Source organism: Coregonus lavaretus (genome assembly GCF_964263955.1).
Source record: "Coregonus lavaretus genome assembly, chromosome: 5".
NCBI lineage: Eukaryota > Metazoa > Chordata > Actinopteri > Salmoniformes > Salmonidae > Coregonus > Coregonus lavaretus.
Window position 1 is genome coordinate 65,811,102 of NC_139992.1, and position 21,185 is coordinate 65,832,286.

At 46.0% G+C, this 21,185-nt stretch overlaps 1 pseudogene across 1 annotated transcript; it reads right to left on the reverse strand.

Annotated features, from left to right (window-relative positions):
• Positions 1 to 1,218: 1,218 nt before the first annotated feature.
• Positions 1,219 to 19,972, reverse strand: LOC311129320 (WD repeat, SAM and U-box domain-containing protein 1-like; annotated as a pseudogene). Its single transcript has 9 exons — positions 19,600 to 19,972; positions 18,994 to 19,183; positions 18,492 to 18,578; positions 16,439 to 16,530; positions 15,936 to 15,969; positions 15,729 to 15,769; positions 15,388 to 15,627; positions 4,193 to 4,236; positions 1,219 to 1,439 (listed from the first exon to the last, which is right to left on the reverse strand). The product of its transcript is annotated as a WD repeat, SAM and U-box domain-containing protein 1-like (transcript).
• Positions 19,973 to 21,185: the final 1,213 nt, after the last annotated feature.

The window sequence follows — 21,185 nt, forward strand, 5'->3', positions numbered from 1 at the left end:
TTTCCCCACAAAAGGGCTTTATTACAGACAGAAATACTCCTCAGTTTCATCAGCTGTCTGGGTGGCTGGTCTCAGATGATCCAGCAGGTGAATTTGTATTTATTATGGATCCCCATTAGCTCTTCCTGGGGTCCAGCAAAATTAAGGCAGTTATACATTTTAAAAACATTACAATACAGATTTCACAACATATTAAGTGTGTGCCCTCAGGCCTCTACTCTACTACCACATATCTATAACACAAAATCCTTGTTTACATGTGTTTATAGTTCGTATGTTATTGTGTGTTTGTATGCATGTGTCTATGAAGCTGTCCTGGGCTGGTGTTGTTACGCGTGGTCTGCGTTTGTGAGGCCGGTTGGACTTACTGCCAAATTCTCTAAAAGGCGGCTTATGGTAGAGAAATTAACATTTAATTATCTGGCAACAACTCTGGTGGACATTCGTGCAGTCAGCATGCCAATTGCACCCTCCCTCAAAACTTGATACATCTGTGGCATTGTGTTGTGTGACAAAACTGCACATTTTAGAGTAGCCTTTTATTGTCCCCAGCACAAGGTGCACCTGTTTAATGCTCATGCTGTTTAATCAGCTTCTTGATATGCCACACCTGTCAGGTGGATGGATTATCTTGGCAAAGGATACATTTTTACTAACAGGGATGTAAACAAATTTGTGCACAAAATTTGAGAGAAATAAGCTTTTTGTGCATCTTTTATTTCAGCTCATGAAACATGGGACCAACACTTTACATGTTGCGATTATATTTTTGTTCAGTATATTTAGTATAGTTTTATCTAAAAATGATACAGTAGCTTTTTAAATGTTTCACTAATTTTAGTGAGTAGCCTCCACTGATTTACAATAAGCAGGCCATTCAGACTCCAGTTTAGTTTATTCCAACAAAATCCTATTGCACAAATGATGTAAAGTTATGCACATGACATATCATATCACTCATTCATGGATAATCACCCTAATTTAATCAATAGTATAGAACTGTGCAATGAACCGATTGTCAGTAATCACATTGTACAAATTTGGCTTGATTCTGAAACGTGGGCTCTTCAGAGAAAGGCATTACTCATGTGCACCAATCTTTCTCATAGGAATATCCATTTGTTGATTTTAGACACATTTTATACGTCAGACATTGACATAATTACTTTTATAGGCTACGTACAGTATAATAATTGGAGCAGGTTACAGTACAGTGTATTAAAGAAGAAAAAATAAATAGGCTACATTAGCATTGATGAACAAGGACGTATATGTGACACATGTGTTGATGCCCTCTCCCTCCCCTGCAGTGATGACAGGGTACTTCAACACCTCTCTGGTGATGGGACAGAGGAACTCATCTGGGGCATCTGGTCCCGTCAACGCTGCTTTCAGAGCCTCGACCTTCCTCAAGACTTTACCACGGAGACCCACATACTCTACAGCAAAACAATGGTAACATTATAAGACACTATTCAATCTGTAGCGCTGAAGCATTACAGAGTGTGCGATAGAAATTGCATGATAGAAAGTCATTTCCGATTGAGCCGACATATGCAGTGTTTACAATGAATGCAGTCTTGCCTTTAAATTTCAATCACGCTCTGATGCTGAACTTCTGCGATACAGATTGAATAGAGTGCTTATTTGTGGTAAAACCATCCAGAGTCATTTGGAGTTGGAGGTAGCTTTAGGGAAATGTACTCCTACCGTACCGTAACAGTACATTTCCCTAGAACAGAACGCATCGTGTGTGGACATTTATGAAGGGCAAAGCCATTCTGAGGCACTCATTATTTGTGCTAGGAAACCCAATGTCACGGTGGTGAGAGCATCTACTGTTCAATAAAACGTGTCTCCTTACTGCTGGGTTTCCCCGATAAGATACAGATGCATACATCTGACTGGGACTCCCCTTCATCCGTCTTCACAGAAACAGAGGGAAGGAGTCTGATGATTCACAGCCTGTAGATGGTTTTAAAGCTCTGCTTTTCAAAAGCAGCAGGCAAGTGAATATCACTCCTGAGGATTTCTTGGATCTGTCATAAGTGTTGGAACGTTCCACAGTTAGAGAGCCAGTTACCAGGAAGATGTACGCTATCACTTGGCGCACAGCGAAGCAACCGCTGCTCACTCGCATTTTCACTCCTAAAGCCTACAGTCCCACAATGGAATAGGTTTGAATAGTGCATCTCCAGGGCCAGAGATTTGAGGTGGGTACCAGTATGTCAACAGCAGGTGCCAATAGGCCACCTTTATGAGAGTCCCAGCCACAGTGATGCCTGCCTCCTACAGATAGTGTCCATGGCTGCAGTGTTGATGATTCAGGGAAGGCCTATGTTTAGCAGCATTGAGCTGCATGTCTGTAGACAGTCTCATTGTCAGGCCGTTCTGCAGGGACCAGGATGTAAACCAAGGAATGATCAGCTCCCCAATCAGACCTCTTCCTGTGGAAGACCTGCTCCTACATATGGAATGCTCTGTTTGTTAATCAAGGTTAAGTTGCCTAGTGCCTCGGCGCTCAAGGGAAACAGATCCTTTACACACACACACACACACACACACACACACACACACACACACACACACACACACACACACACACACACACACACACACACACACACACACACACACACACACACACACACACACACACACACACACACACACACACACACACACACACACACACACACACACACACACACACACACACACACACACACACACACACACACACACACACACACCAGAGCTGAGGTAAGGAACAGACAGGCAGCTGTGTTGGCGGAGGGAAAGAAAGGAACCACACCACCTGCCACACGTCACTGAGATTATGGCACTAGGCTATGATGACTTCAGCATTTTGATAGATTAAATTAACTTGCCCTCACCTGCAATCAAGCAGAAGCACCCCCCCGAGAAGCAATGTGATTGGAGGAAACCCAGTGCAGATACAGCACTATAGATAGGGCACTGCAATCACAAATGGTTTAAATCCCTGTGGGGACAGTAGTCAGGGAAAGTACTCAATCAAAATGTCTTCTTTCAATGACTTGCTGAACCCATTAGTCATTCAATTTACTAATGTGGATAAGAGAATAGCACAACTCTTTATGCCTGAATTGCCGCAAATGAAATGACATTCATGATTGTTTGCGAAAATATACACTTTATTAGCTATTTACTAACCCTCACAGTTGCCAATCACTGTACCAAGACTACATTGACAAAACGCCATACACTGTAATGTGGCAGACTGATGTTAGCTGTAGATGGTGGGTTGTTGTACCAGAGAAGCCTCCCTAAGCCGCTACAGAGATGTGGTGAACGATGTCTGTGAATAACTTTTTTCATGAATATTTCATGAAGGAGCGCAGTGAGAATCTCATTTATTTCAGTGTGTATCCACAAACAGCATCTTCAGGCAATCATACAGTATGCACAGCGGAAGGACAGTGGGTTTTTAGAAACGTATTGTTTCCTTAGTCCTGATTCATTGTTAATGATGCAGACTGTTTCCGAAAACTATAGTCTGTATGACACTATCTCAATCTATTCCAATCATATCACAGTGAAGACACAGAATAAACATATACTTTTCTTTCTAGCAAGCATGGTTGAGGTAATAGCATGAAAAAGCTAATTCTGTCCAAATCCACAAATCTCATTTTCGGAGGGATTATCTAAAGTCATCTGATGAAATTGTCACAAGCAAATTATAGAAGCAAGTAATAGCCGATGGGACATTTTGGAGGTAGGAAAGTCACAGCTTGGCAGCCTTAAAGCAGATTTACAATTGTATTTTGGGAGCATTGTGGGAAGATTAGAACACAGATAAAAGCCTCTGTGGCATGCATTCCATTCCAATAGAAAAGCACTGTAATAAAGGATAAACCAGTAAATCCTGTTGGTCCACTCCTGGGTCCCTTCATTACTAATGAGGAGTGGAGACCTCAGGTCAGACATGCCTGGGATATGTGTGTTGTGAGTGTCATGCAGTGGTGGCTGGTGGCACTTTAAATCGGAAGACGGGCTCATAGTAATGGCTGGAACGGAATGAATGGAATGTTGTCCAACACATCAAAGACATGGGGTCGTCGATGTTGTTGGCTGGGAAAGTGGTGACCAGCTCCTCAATGTCCTCCTCACTCAGCCAGGCTGAGATGTCCTCGGGCCAATCGCTCACCAGCAGCCTTGAGTGACCTGGTCCTGACAGCTTCCTTCCTGCTCCTGGGGAACACGCACAAACACAGGAAGGGAGGACGGGCCTTCCCACATGCCCCCTCGAGTCCTTCCCGCTCACTCCCGCTGTTTCCTGCAATACTACTTATCAGATTCCTACAAACACTTCCCACACATTCCACACAAAGAAGGCCATCCCTCAATACGAAGACGTGTTCACCACAGGATAGACGTGGCTTGGCTTTACCAGATGATAAATTGTATAATTTATCATTTGAAATGGCTAATTGGAAAAGCATTGGCGTAAAGAGGATGCTGGTCTGGACTGGATCATAATAGAACGGGAGCTAACGTATCCTTTCAGCCCTGTTGATATTATGTCACATAATATTTCTGGGGAAAGTCTTGTTGAAACTCCCAATCCAATTTTGTTACACTCAAAAGAGATGTAGAGAACAGTACATAACATATGTGGAATTTTGCATCTAAAACAGTATGAAAAACATGTATGCACTCACTAACTGTAAGTCGCTCTGGATAAGAGCGTCTGCTAAATGACAAAAAATGTAAAAGATGTAAAATATTCATTGTGTCATAATCCAAGTGTACGGATAGGGAAGAAATCTGTGTACTGGAAACAATGGCTAATGAAAGGAATACACACTGTAGGTGATCTATACAATGAAGGTATGCTTCTGTAATACCGAAAATATGATATGGGAGACAAGGGACATTTCTGGAAATATTTACAATTGAGGGAATGTCTGTTAACCAGCTGTGGTCCTCTGTAGCTCAGCTGGTAGAGCACGGCGCTTGTAATGCCAAGGTAGTGGGTTCGATCCCCGGGACCACCCATACACAAAAATGTATGCACGCATGACTGTAAGTCGCTTTGGATAAAAGCGTCTGCGAAATGGCATATTATATTTATATTATATAATTAAATCCAGGAAAGAATCCAATAGTGGAATATCGGGAATAAACCCAAACATAAAGGAGCCATTTGTTACTCAATATTTAGTCATTTACACAGTAAAGACTGTAAAAACCTTAGGACAATGTGGCAAACTGATCTTAAATGTGAAATTGAGGATGATCCCTTGTTAAAGATTTCGGCTAACTCAGGGTGGAACATAAGGGAAGCCACGGGGAAGCTCAAGGCTTCATAAGATGGGGTTGATCAACGATTATATGTGCTGGAAATGTCAAAAAGACATAGGGACATTCTTACATGCAATATGGGAATGTACATTAGTGCTACCTTTCTGGAAGGATATTCTGAAATATTTGGGAGAATGGTCAGGACCAACAATCCCAATTTCACCAAGAATATGTCTCTTAGGTGACAGAACAGAATGACCTAATGTAGCAAATGAAGAATTTGCACTGATCACTGTTGGTATCATTACAGCTGCTAGATTGATCCTTAGACTTTGGAAATGCCATGCCACTACTATTTTTACTGTATATTAACGATATGAAAGATGCTTGTTCTTGCAGTATTTTCCTTTATGCAGATGACTCTACACTTCTGGTGTCTCACAAAAGTAAAACTATGTTGGAGAGCATACTTAGCACAGAGCTTACTAACATTAGCAAATGGCTTGGTGATAATAAGCTATCTCTGCACTTAGGTAAAACTGAGGCAATTCTTTTTGGATCCAGACCTGAAATGAGTAGGTCCTCTGAAATCAGAGTGGAGTTAGGGGGTGAGGTGCTGACTACTAAAACCTCTGTTAGCTACCTGGGATGCATCCTTGATGGAAGCTTGGGAGGTGTGAGCATGGCCACTAAAGTGCTAGGGAAGGTTAATGCCAGGACTACGTTTTTGGCTAGAAAGTCCACGCTGCTTGATAAGGACTCCATGAAAGTGCTAGCCACTGTCCTCATTCAATGCCATTTTGACTACACTAGTACTTCCTGGTTTGGGGGCTTATCTAAGCTTATGAAGGGGAAGCTCCAGATAGCCCAGAATAAGCTGATCAGGGTAGTCCACGTACTCACATAGGCAGGAGCTGCTTTCAGGAACTCAACTGGCTGCCTGTTGAGGCTAGGGTGTCCCAGATTAGACTGGGTTTGGTTTACTGGAGTATTTATGGTTCTGCGCCCAGATATCTAACTGATTACTTTCACTGTGTTAGGGATGCACACAATCACAGCACCAGATCAGGTGTTGCTAATGTGTGCTTATACAGGTTCAGGAGTAATGCTGGGAAAGGTACTTTCTTGTATACTGGAGCCTCAGAGTGGAATGACATCCTCTCTGGGCAGCTTTAAAAATAAAGTAAAAAACAGTTTGATGTCTTCTGTGCCCATATGAATGACCCCTATGATGTAACTGCAATGATGAGATGTTCTTCTTCTCTGTTATTTGTTTTCTTATCTCGTTGCCATACTGTATTCAACCGTCTTGGATCTTGCCTAGCCATCTTGTCTCAAGAGGACCACAATGGAAATAAGTCCCAGACTTTATTGTGTGTTATCTTCGATGATTTTACTCATGTGCATGTATGGCTTTATGTGTGCTTGTTTTTTTAAATGGTTGAATTATTAAACTAAACAAAAAAAAAACTTCTGGAACAGTGGATAGAATCAAAGCTGGAAGTGGCATTTTATGAACAACTGCTTGCTAGATTCACTGGTAGAAATGAAAGAATCGAATCTTTTTTTGGTATGTCGTTTCTTGGAATGGGAGGTGATGGCCCATGTTGTATGGTAATACTGTGCTTGTGAACCAATTTTGTATTGTAGCTTACGTGATGCTGAAGTAGAATTAGATTGTGTATGTGTGTTATACTGGAGGGTATGTCTGGATGTCATGCTCAATGTTTTTATGCTGTACAATGTGTTTGTTTGAGGAAAGAAATAAGGAAAAAAAGAATAACTGAAATACCTCCCAAAAAAGAAGGCCCTCCTTCGGTGCTGATAGCAAATTACCATTCATTCTAGCATGCAGCGATAAAAGACAGACTAGTGCTTTCTAACCTGTTCACTCAAATATACATCCTCTTTTTATCAACAGCACTGTAATCACATTTGCATGCCCTGGGAATATTTATCAGTCTCCCTCAGAGCCTCCCTCCCCCTGACAATGTTGTGTTTTTCTGGCCTTGGCAGGCACACTGTTCATCAGAGGTCACCTTCACATGACATTGTGCGAGCGGCTATCATTTTTCATGTATTGCTAAGATAAAATGCGCACTGTTGTGCGCAGTGCTTGCTAATGACACCACAATGCACCATGCTTTACATTTCCCATTATTAGGCAGCTGAATGATAACAGCGAGACTACTGGAGGTATTTCTCATTAACACAGTGTTGTTTGCTTTTCCTCACCTCTCTCCCTCCTTTCCCTTCACCCTCCATCGCTTTCTATCTTTTGTTCTCTCTATCCGTTATTCTAGTCATTCACTATCGCTGCCTTGTCCATCTGGCAAAGTAACACTACCACTGACTTCCCCATTGAATTCCACTCTCAGAAGCATACATGTGGAGGGAGGCTTAATGATGTTATGTGAAACAGCAGCAGCAATTTGAGTCAAAACATACCAGAACAGTAAGTGTCCTCTTATCAAGTCTGCCTGTACTATACAGTAACAACTCCTCTCTCCACAGCGTCCCAAACGGCACCCTATAGTACACTATACAGGCAATAGGGTGCCATTTGAGACACACACCCAGCGTCTCTGTGGCTGACTGGCTCAGGGGAAGGTTATGTAGACTCGCTGACCAGTTTATTAGGTACGCCCGTCTAGTACCTGGTCGGACCCCCCTTTGCCTCCAGAACAGCCTGAATTCTTCGGGGCATGGATTCTACAAGTCGGAAACGTTCCACATTGATGTTGATCCATGCTGACGCGATGGCATCACGCAGTTACTGAAGATGTCACGGTTTCGGCCGAGGCTGCCTCTCTTCCTTGTTCGGGCAGGCTTCGGCGTTCGTTGTCTCCGGAATACTAGCTGCCACCGTTGTATGTTTCATGTTCGTTTGCTTTTGTCTGTTTGTTGTGACACCTGTTCTCATTTAGCGTAATTAGTGTCCTATAAGTTTCTCGTTGTGTTTGTCTAGTGTTGTGTGTGATTGATTTATGTCTGTCGTGTGTTGTGCTTGTCATTCGCATATTCGCTCGGTTGAGCTTCACTCCACTGCGTTGGAGCATTTACATTTAGTGCGCCTTTATTTTTGTCGCCTTCGTGCGTAGATTCGCCTTCGGGCAAGTGTGTTCGTATTTTCCTTGTTGGAAATTGAACTAAAGTATTTTGGACTATACTTCGGTGTCCTGCATTTGATTCCACCACTACACCCACCTACAGCACTCTTGACAGAATCACACACCATCAAGAATGGAATCAGCAGGAGCTGCAGCAGCCCAGGCGACGCTGGAGGACAAGGTTCATGAACAAGGTGACCAGATCCGGCAGATGGGGTCCGCTCTGCAGGAGGTGATCACCACCATCCGAGGCTGGGGGGCTCCTCCACCGCCATCCTCCCTGCCAGCACCATCGGCCAGTCAGCCCATTCCTGCTCCGGAACCCCGAGGAGTTCGACTCTCGCTCCCGAGGGCCTATGATGGGACCGCGGCCGGGTGTCAGGGATTCCTTCTCCAGGTGGAGCTGTACCTGGCCACCGTGCACCCGGCGCCCTCGGGACATGAGAGCGTGTCCGCCCTGATCTCCTGCCTTTCCGGGAAGGCGTTGGAATGGGCCAACGCGGAGTGGAGGAGGATCGACGCGGATACCATCACCTACGACGAGTTCTCCCGCCGCTTCAGGGCGGTGTTTGAGCATCCCCCGGAGGGGAAAGCGGCGGGGGAGCGTCTGGTCTTCCTCCGGCAGGGGAGGAGGAGTGCCCAGGAGTTCGCCCTCGAATTCCGTACTCTAGCGGCAGATGCAGGGTGGAATGAGCGGGCTCTCATCGATCACTACAGATGTAGTCTTCGCGAGGACGTCCGTCGGGAGCTGGCCTGTAGGGACACCAGCCTCTCGTTCGACCAGTTGGTCGACATGTCCATCAGGCTGGATAACCTGCTAGCTACCCGCGGACGTTCCGAGGGGGGTCCGTCCATTTCACCCTCCAGCGCCTCCGAGCCGTGCCCCATGGAGCTCGGGGGCGCTGGCGCTAGAGAGAGGAGGGGTCGGCTTACGAGGGGGTCCATCTCCTGCACCAACTGTGGTCGGGGAGGACACACCGCGGCTAGGTGCTGGGGATGGCCTCCTAGGGGAGAGGATGACAGGTCCCGCACTGGGGATTCCTTCCAGGTGAGTAGGCGCCCCACTCACCCAGAGCTCTCTGTTGCACATTTCTGTATACCTGTGCGTTTTCCACAGGTAGCACCTCATTCCCAGCATAAGGCGCTGGTAGATTCAGGCGCGGCTGGGAATTTTGTTGATAAGAAGTTTTGTTTAGCCTTAGGGATTCCCCTTCTTCCTGTTGATGTCCCTTTCCCCGTTCATGCCCTAGATAGCCGTCCGTTGGGTGCGGGCTTAATCAGGGAGGTCACTGCGCCACTTAGGATGTGTGCGCAGGGGGGTCATCAGGAGATGATTCAGCTATTTCTGATTGACTCGCCTGCGTATCCGGTGGTGCTGGGCATGCCCTGGTTGAGTACCCATAACCCATCTATTTCGTGGCAGGAGAGGGCTCTGATGGAGTGGTCTGCCCAGTGTGTGGGTCGATGTTTGGGCGTTTCCGTAGGGGCTACCTCGGTGGAGAGTCCAAACCAGGTGCCCGCACTGCACGTTCCCCCTGAGTATGGGGATTTGGCTATTGCATTTAGTAAGTCGAGGGCGACGCGGTTGCGGCCCCATAGGCAGGGAGATTGTGCGATAGACCTCCAGGCAGGAGCTGCGCTCCCACGGATCCATGTGTATCCTCTGTCTCAGGAGGAGAAGAAAGCTATGGAGACTTAGATAGACAAATCTCTGAGACAAGGATACATACGGCCTTCCACTTCCCCTGCGTCCTCGAGTTTCTTTTTTGTGAAGAAAAAGGATGGTGGTTTACGCCCGTGCATCGATTACCGTGGTCTCAATCAGATCACGGTGAAGTACAGTTATCCACTCCCGCTGATTGCGACCATGACTGAGTCATTGCATGGGGCGCGTTTCTTCACTAAATTAGATCTCAGGAGCGCGTACAACTTGGTGCGCATCAGGGAGGGCGATGAATGGAAGACAGCCTTTAGTACCACCTCGGGCCATTACGAGTATCTTGTCATGCCATACGGGTTGATGAACGCTCCGTCAGTTTTTCAATCATTCGTGGATGAGATCTTCAGGGACATGCAGGGGCAGGGGGTGGTTGTGTACATAGATGACATTCTCGTGTACTCGCCTACCCGTGTCGAGCATGTGGCCCTGGTGCGCAAAGTGTTGCGGAGGCTGGTGGAGCACGACCTGTATGTTAAGGCAGAGAAGTGTCTGTTCTTCCAGGAGTCGGTCTCCTTTTTGGGGTATCAGTTGTCTGCGTCAGGGGTGAAGATGGAGGTAGACCGGGTGTCAGCCGTGCGTAATTGGCAAACACCAACCACTGTGAAGGAGGTGCAGCAGTTTTTGGGGTTTGCGAATTACTACCGGAGGTTTATCCGGGGTTTTGGACAGGTGGCAGCTCCCATCACGTCTCTTTTGAAGGGGGGTCCGGTGCGTCTGCAGTGGTCTGCCGAGGCGGACAGGGCGTTTGGGAGGCTGAAGGACCTGTTTACCTCGGCCCCGGTGCTGGCGCATCCGGATCCCTCTTTGCCATTTCAGGTAGAGGTGGACGCGTCTGAGGCCGGATTAGGAGCCGTGCTTTCACAACGGTCAGGCGCGCCACCTAAACTCTGCCCCTGTGCCTTTTATTCTAAGAAGCTCAGTCCGGCGGAGCGAAACTATGACGTAGGGGACAGGGAGCTGTTAGCCGTGGTACAGGCCCTAAAGGTGTGGAGGCACTGGCTTGAGGGGGCTCAACACCCTTTCCTCATTTTGACGGACCACCGTAACCTGGAGTACATCCGGGCAGCGAGGAGGCTGAACCCTCGTCAGGCAAGATGGAATATGTTTTTGACCCGGTTTACATTTAAGATCACGTACATCCCTGGGTCACAGAACGGTAAGGCAGATGCACTGTCTCGGCGGTATGACACGGAGGAGAGGTCCGTGGAGCCCACTCCCATACTGCCGGAGTCGTGTCTGGTGGCACCGGTAGTGTGGGAGGTCGATGCTGAGCTCGAGCGGGCGTTACGCACCAACCCTAGTCCACCGCAATGCCCGGAGGGTCGGAAGTACGTTCCGCTCGAGGTTCGGGATCGATTGATCTATTGGGCTCACACGTCACCCTCCTCTGGACACCCTGGTATCGGCCGGACAGTGCACTGTCTTAGTGCCAAGTACTGGTGGCCCACGTTGGCAAGGGATGTGAGGGTTTATGTTTCCTCCTGCTCGGTGTGCGCCCAGTGTAAGGCGCCTAGACATCTACCTAGGGGTAAGTTACTACCCCTGCCCGTTCCACAACGACCATGGTCTCACCTCTCGGTGGATTTCCTTACTGACCTTCCTCCTTCACAGGGGAATACCACTATACTGGTCGTTGTGGACCGGTTTTCTAAGGCCTGTCGTTTGCTCCCCATGCCGGGCCTTCCTACCGCCCTGCAAACTGCCGAAGCACTATTCACCCATGTGTTCCGGCACTACGGGGTACCCGAGGATATTGTGTCTGATCGAGGTCCCCAATTTACCTCCAGGGTCTGGAGAGCCTTTATGGAGCGGTTGGGGGTCTCGGTGAGCCTCACCTCGGGTTACCACCCGGAGAGTAATGGGCAGGTGGAACGCGTGAACCAGGATGTGGGTAGGTTTCTTAGAACATACTGCCAGGACCGGCCGGAAGAGTGGGCAAGGTACGTTCCCTGGGCCGAGATGGCCCAGAATTCCCTACGCCATTCCTCCACTAACCTAACCCCTTTCCAATGTGTGTTAGGTTACCAGCCGGTTCTGGCACCTTGGCAGCAGAGCCAGATCGAGGCTCCTGCGGTGGATGAGTGGGCGCGGCGCTCGGAGGAGACGTGGAACGCTGCACACGTCCACCTGCAGCGGGCCCTCCGACGTCATAAGGCGAGCGCCGATCTCCACCGCAGTGAGGGACCGGTGTACGCACCTGGTGATCGAGTCTGGCTCTCTACCAGAAACCTGCCCCTCCGCCTGCCCTGTCGGAAACTGGGTCGGCGGTTTGTAGGGCCATTTAAAGTCCTGAGAAGGTTGAACGAGGTGTGTTACAAATTACAACTACCTGTTGAATATAAAAGTATTAACCCCTCGTTCCATGTGTCCCTACTCAGGCCGGTGGTAGCTGGCCCACTCCAAGAAAGTGAGATCAGGGAGACTCCTCCGCCCCCATTGGACATCGAGGGGGCACCGGCGTACTCCGTGAGGTCCATCTTGGATTCGAGACGTCGGATGGGGGGTCTCCAATATCTAGTGGAGTGGGAGGGGTACGGTCCGGAGGAGCGGTGCTGGGTGCCGAGGAGAGACATTTTGGACCCGTCTCTCCTGACGGAATTCCATCGTGGGCACCCGACGCACCCTGCTCCGCGTCCTCCGGGTCGTCCCCGAGGCCGGAGTCGGCGCACGTCTGGAGCCGCGCGTCAAGGGGGGGGTACTGTCACGGTTTCGGCCGAGGCTGCCTCTCTTCCTTGTTCGGGCAGGCTTTGGCGTTCGTTGTCTCCGGAATACTAGCTGCCACCGTTGTATGTTTCATGTTCGTTTGCTTTTGTTTGTTTGTTGTGACACCTGTTCTCATTTAGCGTAATTAGTGTCCTATAAGTTTCTCGTTGTGTTTGTCTAGTGTTGTGTGTGATTGATTTATGTCTGTCGTGTGTTGTGCTTGTCATTCGCATATTCGCTCGGTTGAGCTTCACTCCACTGCGTTGGAGCATTTACGCACATGTTTAGTGTGCCTTTCTTTTTGTCGCCTTCGTGCGTAGTTTCGCCTTCGGGCAAGTGTGTTCGTATTTTCCTTGTTGGAAATTGAACTAAAGTCTTTTGGACTATACTTCGGCGTCCTGCGTTTGATTCCACCACTACACCCACCTACAGCACTCTTGACAGAAGATTGGACGGCGGTACACCAACGCCACCAGCCTGTACCGTTGACACCAGGCAGGATGGGGCCATGGACTCATGCTTCTTACGCCAAATTCTGACTCTGCTATCAGCATGACGCAACAGGAACCGGGATTCGTCAGACCAGGCAATGTTTTCCACTCCTCAATTGTCCAGTGTTGGTGATCGTGTGCCCACTGGAGCCACTTCTTCTTGCTGTTAGCGGATAGGAGTGGAACCCGGTGTGGTCGTCTACTCCAATAGCCAATCCGTGACAAGGATCGACGAGTTGTACGTTCTGAGATGCCGTTCTTCACACCACTGTTGTACTGCACCGTTATTTGTCTGATTGTGGCCCGCCTGTTAGCTTGCATGATTCTTGCCATTCTCCTTCGACCTCTCCTATCAACGCGCTGTTTTTGCCCACAGGACTGCTGCTGACTGGATGTTTTCTGTTTGTCGCATCATGCGTGAAAAGCCCAGGAGGGCAGCCGTTTCTGATCCGGTGTGTCTGGCACGACAATAATACCACGCTCAAAGTCACTTGGAATGGGCAAAACGAGTGACCTAACATTCAATCGAACAGTAACTGAATGCCTCAATGCCTGTCTGTCTGCTTTATATAGAAAGCCACGGCCATGTGACTCCCTGTTTGTAGGAGCGATCCATTTTTGTGAACGAATAAACTCCGGTGAGTGTAAATATCGTTGGAGCCTACTGTAGCTGACTGGGGGGTAAGGGAAGCTGTGCCAAGATTGGAGAGGGTTTTTTATTTATCTGGAGGGGTTCCACTCTTGGACTGGCCTCTTCATCATCATCTCTCACTTTACAAGTCATCATAATGTATTTTTACTGTCTGCCCCATTACAAAATGTGTATAATTGCACGAAATTAGCTTTAAAAATGCATTTTCTCTCAGACTAATGACAAAATGTGTAGAATAGAATAAACTGCAAATGTTTCTGTGTTGAAATGCAGGAAGTTAGCTGTTCCCCCCCCCCCCCCCAAAGTTTTTTTGGGGGAGAGACTTCCACTTATCCTTCCACTTATACTGTGTTTTCAAAATACCCCTCGAGAGGCATAATCAGTCATGTCAAGCTGAGAAGAATTGCAGGAAATGCGTTTTAAAATGTCAAAAATTCTGGGGGAGGACCCCCCCCAACCCCCGTCTCCTGTTCATCCCCTCCCATATCTACACCACAATTGCACCAATCACTGGAAATAATGATAAGAGCATTTTCCTGTATGTTCTTACCTTGACATGAGGTATTCCTGGATTCAGCTAGAAATAACAAGAAAACACAAAATCACTTTCAAAGGAGAATGTGTTCATAGAGCGATAGAGAGAGCTTGGAATGTGCTCTGTCAACATGCCCACTCTCAGAAGGAAACCCTCTGTAAACACTAGTCTAGCTTGTCCCCCTGATGTTTAAAGACACAGCTGCATTCTGGTGCAGTGCTTTTTTGTTTCAAGTTTTAATGTAATGTGCACAAGTACAGTGAAATGCCTTTTTTGCAAGCTCTAAACCCAACAATGCAGTAATCAATATCAATGTAATACTAAAAATAACAGAAGGTAGAACAAAAACACAAAATAAATAAAAATAAGAAATACGAAATTAGAAGAACATGACAAAGTAAGAAGCTACATACAGGGTCAGATCCAATACCATATTTACAATGTGCAGGGATACTGGAGTGATAGAGGTAGATATGTATAGGGGTAAGGTGACTAGGCATCAGGATATATGATAAACAGAGTAGCAGCAGCGTAAATTAAAATTGTATGTAAATGTGTGTGTGTTGTCAGTATAAATGTGTGCATGGTATGTGTGTGTTGGAGTGTCAGTGTGCGTGAGTGTGTAGACTCCTGTGAGTGTGCATAGAGACAGTGCAAAAATAAAAATACAAGGGTCAACTCAGTCAGTGTAGCCATTTTGTTAGCTATTTAGCAGTCTTATGGCTCAGGGATAGAAACTGTTCAGGAGCCTGTTGGTGTCAGACTTGATGCAACGGTACTGCTTGCCATGCGGAAGCAGAGAGAACAGTCTATGGCTTGGGTGGCCCCAGTGATGTACTGGGCTATCCACACCGTCCTCTGTAGCGCCATGTGATCAAGGGTGGTGCTGTTGCCATACCAAGCAGTGATTCAGCCAGTCAAGATGCTCTGAATGGAGCAGCTGTATAACTTTTTGAGGATTTGAGGGCCCATGCCAAACCTTTTCAACTTCCTGAGGTCCACACATGCGCGCACGACTGTGCTTAGTAATTTGGACCCCGAGGAACTTGAAGCTCTTGACCGTCTTGTCCATGGATCCAGTGACCATCCATGGCAGGGTTGGAGAGAATGCACTGGCTGTCACAAAGGTAAGAGAGGGCGGAAGGGAGGGAGGAGCACAGGAATTCAATGTGTTTGATGCATACAGTTACAGTGAGTTATATAACAACAGGGGGTAACAGGCTGGTACCTAGTTTGCTGGCTCAAAGTGTGAAGAAGAACTCCATTGCTCTACAAAGGAAGAATAAACAAACATTGACAAAGAAGAATGTCTGGCATTTCTAACTGTTTAGAGACTGTGATTTGTACCAGAGCAACAGTGGTGTGTGGATGGATACATCTGTTTAAAAAGCAAAACACAACTTACTAAGACCACATCAAAGACTGTTTTGCATACCACATTGTACACCGTCACTGTCTAATCCATGGAGCTGTTGAAAAACAACAATGATTTATTTTATTTTATTAATTTCAACAGTTCATCAGTACAATATACAAATAATCACACAGAAAGAACAGAAATGAAGCAAAACTTCTAGTTCACCAACTAACACAAGCAGCAGATTATTGAGATCATTAAATTCTGCTATGTAAGGCTTCAGAGTAGAGACCCCCTAGTGGTCAAATAGGAGAACAGCACTATTTAAAAGCAACTATGTATGTGATTCCAGTATACCAACAGTTTATTCCAACTGAATAGGGATTTAAGAAATATTTGGTCACACCTTATATTATATTGATGTAATTACTGTGTATATATTCCTACAAGAACCCTAGGGTTAGGGTAGCACTGGTCCAGGGCGTTTGTGAAGGTTCAGCATTAGCAAGCATCACAAACACCATGGACCAGAGCTATGGTTAGGGTTAAGGCTTGGGTTATGAGAGGACGGATGGCCTTACCCTGAGACAAGCAGCTCTCCATCAGAAGAGAAGATACAGGAGAGCACAGGGGCCGACTGGCCAGTCACAGTGGTGCAGCTGCATCTCACAGCCTGAGAATCAATAACTCACAAAGACCTCCTGTAGAAAAGACCTTATCACCCACACCCCACTGTCTGTCTGACTGTCTGTCTGACTGTCTGTCCCACTGACCACCCCTCCGACTATCCCTGCCCCCTGCCCTTGGCCACAACCACAGCTGGATTAACAAATTAGAGAGAGGCTGCCAGTAACCACTGATCAACACTCTGGACACTGAGGCCGGGGTTCAATCCAAGGCGCTTTTTAATCTAAGGAGCTTTATATATAAATGTTATGGTTTGTATGGAGACTTTTGCCTGTCACCTTTATAAAGTGCATTTGTCAGCTGTCCAGTGCACTGCTCTATAACACGCCTTGGATTTAATCCTGGCTGGACTGTCCCTTTAGGAGTAGGCTATACACTATACATAGTGCATTTTAATTAAGTTATGCCAAATGATTTATTTGCAGGTTGACAACCAAGCACTGTGGTAAAACAATTGTTGTCCTTTTTAAAATTCATCTGATCTACATTATATTTTTTTCTCCTGGCAAGATTCAAAATCAGTAATTGCTTCTTTTTAATTGCTTTTCATTTGCCTTTACAGGCTGAGTAAGCAGTGATGGCCATGTGGCTGTTAAAATTCACAGTGAATAAAGAGAAGGTAATTATATTTCTAAAACACACAAAAACACTACAGGAAAATAAAGGGAAGGAAACATGAATAATAGCACATCAGCACCAGGAAGCAGAAGGCCAGTTCAATTGAAAGGTTACTGACACAAAAGAGAACCGACATTGTTTGACTAAAAAAATTCCATCAATGCGGCTAAGTCCATCTGCAAAAGACAATTTCCTCTGAATGTGGTACAATAAACTTGGTCTGCACTGCCCATTCTGTAGCCTATGAGTGGCACATGTTCTCTGGTTTCATTCCCTGTGCTGCTGTGTGCTTCCTTCAGTGTGCTGCTGCTCTAAGCAAAGGCACCACAACACATCCCTGTGGAACACCACTCAGGATGCACATATCACATCTCACCCAGGAACTGCTGTTACCACAGCAACAGAGACAGGTTAGCCACTGTATAAGTAGCACTAGACCATCCACCACTTTCCAAAGGGTAATGCGAAGCCTACTATCTGGCCATTCAGCTCATTCTAATATTTGTTCAATTCATGGCCTGAGGTGCTGACCTGTTGCACTCTCTATAACCACTGTGGCCCTGCTGGTCATCTATGAACGTTTTAACATCTTGAAGAACGATCTGGCCTTAATGGCCATGTACTCTTATAATCTCCACCCGGCACAGCCCGAAGAGGACTGGCCACCCCTCACAGTCTGGTTCCTCTCAAGGTTTCTTCCTAGGTTCCAGGCTTTCTAGGGAGTTTCTCCTAGCCACCGTGCTTCTACATCTGCATTGCTTGCTCTCTGGGGTTTTAGGCTGGGTTTCTGTATAAGCACTTTGTGACAACTGCTGATGTAAAAAGGGCTTCAGAAATACATTTGATTGATTGATGGCAGTGTTTGTGGTTTGTTAAAGGGCATTATTGCTTCCATTTGTATGCTTTTCATTGGGTTGTTGACTGTAGGCTACGGTTATGGAATGGGCAGATATATCAAAATACTGTATATCAGATGATGATCACAGTCCAAAACAAAGACCAGATATTGGATTCTATAAGAACTAGTATGTGTCTGAAATACAGAAGAGTAACTATAAACAATGTTTGGATACATTTATTGATTTTCAAATTGAAACATATCTTAAACCCACTGGGCAGATACTTGCTGGTCTTCAATCTGATATGACTGAAAGCAATCTATTATTGATGAGTATTATTTTCAGCACTGATGCTGTTTGTTCTAAAACACTAATGCAATTATTTTCTTCAGTGCAGACAATTCAAGGTTGACGATGCTGTGCTCGATCTCTTTATCTATTCCTGTGTGTGTGTGTGTGTGTGTGTGTAACAGAGGCCAGGCCAGCCTACGCGTTATAACATGCTGTGATACGATCCATATCTTCAGTTGACTGTCCTGTCCACAGGAGGCCAATCGAAACTGCACTGAAGTGCCATCTATGAAGGAGCGGTGGAACAAACCCGGCGCATTGACTCTCCATCATGAGACATTAATAACTGTGTGGTTAGAACATTTGGTTATAATAATAAAACCTTCCAATGGTTCTTTCTTTATTCAAGTCCCCACAGAGACTGCCATGAAGCTCTAGGAATGCCATAGAAAGGGGGTTTCTAAACAAAGCTATTTATAGTCTGAATTTTAACTCTCCGTACTAAGTCTGAGTCCCAAATGGCACCCTATTGGGTCCAGGTAAAAAGTAATGCACTATATAGGGAATTGGGTGTCATTTGGGATTGAACCTATTTATGGCTTTTCTCAGTTTTACACCTCAACAGGGCACTATCCCAATGTGTTGAAGAGAAGGGTGCCCTGAGGAGAGGATCACGTAACTGACGTATGTTTTAATCTGACCAATGTCAAACTCGGGTGCAAAGTGGCAGCAGGTCACCCCCAGGTCATGGACGTCCTTCTCCGCATGGAGCTGCTTCATGTCCAGATCCCACACTTTGATATCTCCAGACGTGTACACCCTGTAACAAACCTCTGACCACACAGAGTGAAGCAGCACGCCATCCCTGTGGTCTCTGTCACGGCACCAGACCTGGGAAGATGAACAGTGGAATATGATGTACCATTTGTACCATTTTGATAGCCTATGCGGAGTCTGTAAAAAACGGAAACATCCGGTTTTCAGTGATACAGTATCTTTAATCTAGCTTCCATTTCCCCTGAAACCCAGATGTGGGGACTCCATTCATGTGTTTCTTTTACACCTGCTATGAAGATTACCTATGCTGATTAGGTTGGATCAATGAGGACAAGCAATAGGATGTTTTTTTTTTATTTAGAGACCATTGGCATTATTTGTAAATTTAACATACGTTTATTATCATAGGATATGTATTTACAAGAATTTCCCTTAGACCTATACATGTTTTATTTATTACTATTATGAAGATTGGTTCTCTAATCTCTAAGGGCATCAGGGCAATGCGACATAGGGAGGAGTTTATATACTCTAAGTGAAAATACCAAAGGGCCACGGTTCCATCTGATTTCCCGGACAGCAGGGGGAGGAGTCGGGAGACAGCGATCACACCCTGACGGGGCTGTGGCCAGGATGCTGTAATTTTGCCATTAGCTCACCTGTCACCAACTCCAAATAGTCGACGCGTCTGTGGAGCAGCTGGACAGGTAGGTGCCACGAACTGAAACAGTGAACTCCATAGCCGTGCCCTGACAGAGGCGAAAACAGAAGCTCCGAGAAGTCATTCCTGTTATATATTCGTATGGTTTTATCCCATGAGCAAGTCGCTAGTAGTGTAGGGGAGAGCGCGCACCAATACACTTCATATCGATGGTCGTAGAGTGTGCGCATTAATGACACCATTTTTGTCACTGTTGATAGATATTAGTCCTGTAAATAAAATATAATAACCTCAGCCTACACAAGGTGGCGCAAAACATCCAGGCATTAACGGTCTCAAAGCTGTAGGTAGCCTACACATATTCGCTGGATATGGAATAATTCACCAGCAATATGCCATAAGTAGGTAGCTAGGTACTATCGTGTGTGTGTGTGATACCTCACCAAAAACAAAGCTTTGATTATTATGAACTATCAAGTGTTTTATTTTCATTGGCTTTAATAAAATATATACACTGAGGAACATCTTCCCAATATTGAGTTGCACATAATTTTGCCCTCAGAACAGCCTCAATTCGTCGGGGCTTGGACTCGACAAGGTGTCGAAAGCTTTCCACAGGGATGCTGGCCCATGTTAACTCCAATGCTTCTCACAGTTGTGTCAAGTTGGCTGGATGTCCTTTGGGTGGTGGACCTGTCTTGATGTTCAGCGTGAAAAACCAAGCAGCATTGCAGTTCTTGACACACTCAAACCGGCTCACCTGGCATCTACTACCATACCCCATTCAAAGGCACTTAAATATTTTGTCTTGCCCATACCCTCTGAATGGCACAAATACACAATCCATGTCTCAATTGTCTCAAGGCTTAAAAATCCTTCTTTAACCGGTCTCCTCCCGTTCATCTACACTGATTGAAGTGGATTTAACAAGTGACATCAATAAGGGATCATAGCTTTCACCTGGATTCACCTGGTCAATCTACTGTATGTCATGGAAAAAGCATGTTTTGTACACTGTGTAAGTGATATTGTTTATAATGACCGAATCTAAAACACATAATTGAAAAGGAAAGCGTTGCTTACCTTAACTGTTATCCGCATGCAGACGCTACTAGAGCCAGGTGGAGCTTACCTTTTGTACACAAGAAACATCATAGCTGATTGCATAACACTCATGTGACACTGGGAGTTGTTAGGTTCATGTGCAGTAGTAGGTGATGTCCTGTTATTCACTGACATGTTTCTCAAATATGATATAGACTAATCTCCCTCCACTCTCTTCAGACAAACCTAGTAGTCAAATTACATTAAAATTACCTTGCTAAATAGTAGGCCTATAATATAGCATATGGCAGGCCATCTGGGCTTTGTAATGTGAGAAGAAATACAGGACAAAGCCCAGATGTCCTGCCAACAGAAATGTTTGCAGTTTAGAAAATAAATATGAAGTAAAGC